The sequence below is a fragment of the Alosa sapidissima genome, chromosome 7, assembly GCF_018492685.1.
Source record: "Alosa sapidissima isolate fAloSap1 chromosome 7, fAloSap1.pri, whole genome shotgun sequence".
Classification (NCBI taxonomy): domain Eukaryota; kingdom Metazoa; phylum Chordata; class Actinopteri; order Clupeiformes; family Clupeidae; genus Alosa; species Alosa sapidissima.
The window spans coordinates 20432842-20433470 of NC_055963.1; positions in this window are offsets into that span (position 1 = coordinate 20432842).

Below are 629 nucleotides of genomic sequence, written 5' to 3' on the forward strand. Positions count from 1 at the left end.
CACTCTCTCTTCCTCACACACACACATGCATGCACACACACATACAAACACACACACACACACACACACACACACACACACACACACACACACACACACACAAACAAACACACATACTCACACACAAACATGTACACACACATACACACACAAACATAGCCACATACCCGTCCCCTCTCTCCATGCTGACGTAGTGAGGGTGGTGGCTGCATACTAGGACCCTGCCCCTGCCGCCACCCCCCCCCCCCCCACACACACACACACACACACTCACCCGTTTCTGTACCTGCTAGCCATCACTCCACACCTCCAGCTCGCTCAGGGCCGCACCATCCTCAGCTATGCCTAACATCAGTGCAGCTTCACAGAGCTCGACTGGACAACACCTTACCACCACCACCACCTCACTCCAGCCCCTGCCCCACTGAGACAGACCCCCCCCCCCCCCAGACTCCTGCTTACTCCCTCCCCAAAAAGGCTAATCCTGAGATACAAACCCCACTGTTGCTCCAATTGCCAGACATGCTAATGAATTGGGTAGATCTCCACCCTGGCACTCCCTCTCAACAAGTCCTATATGCCATCTGTTATTTTACAAAATAAATGAAGGATGAAGAGGGGTTGATGGA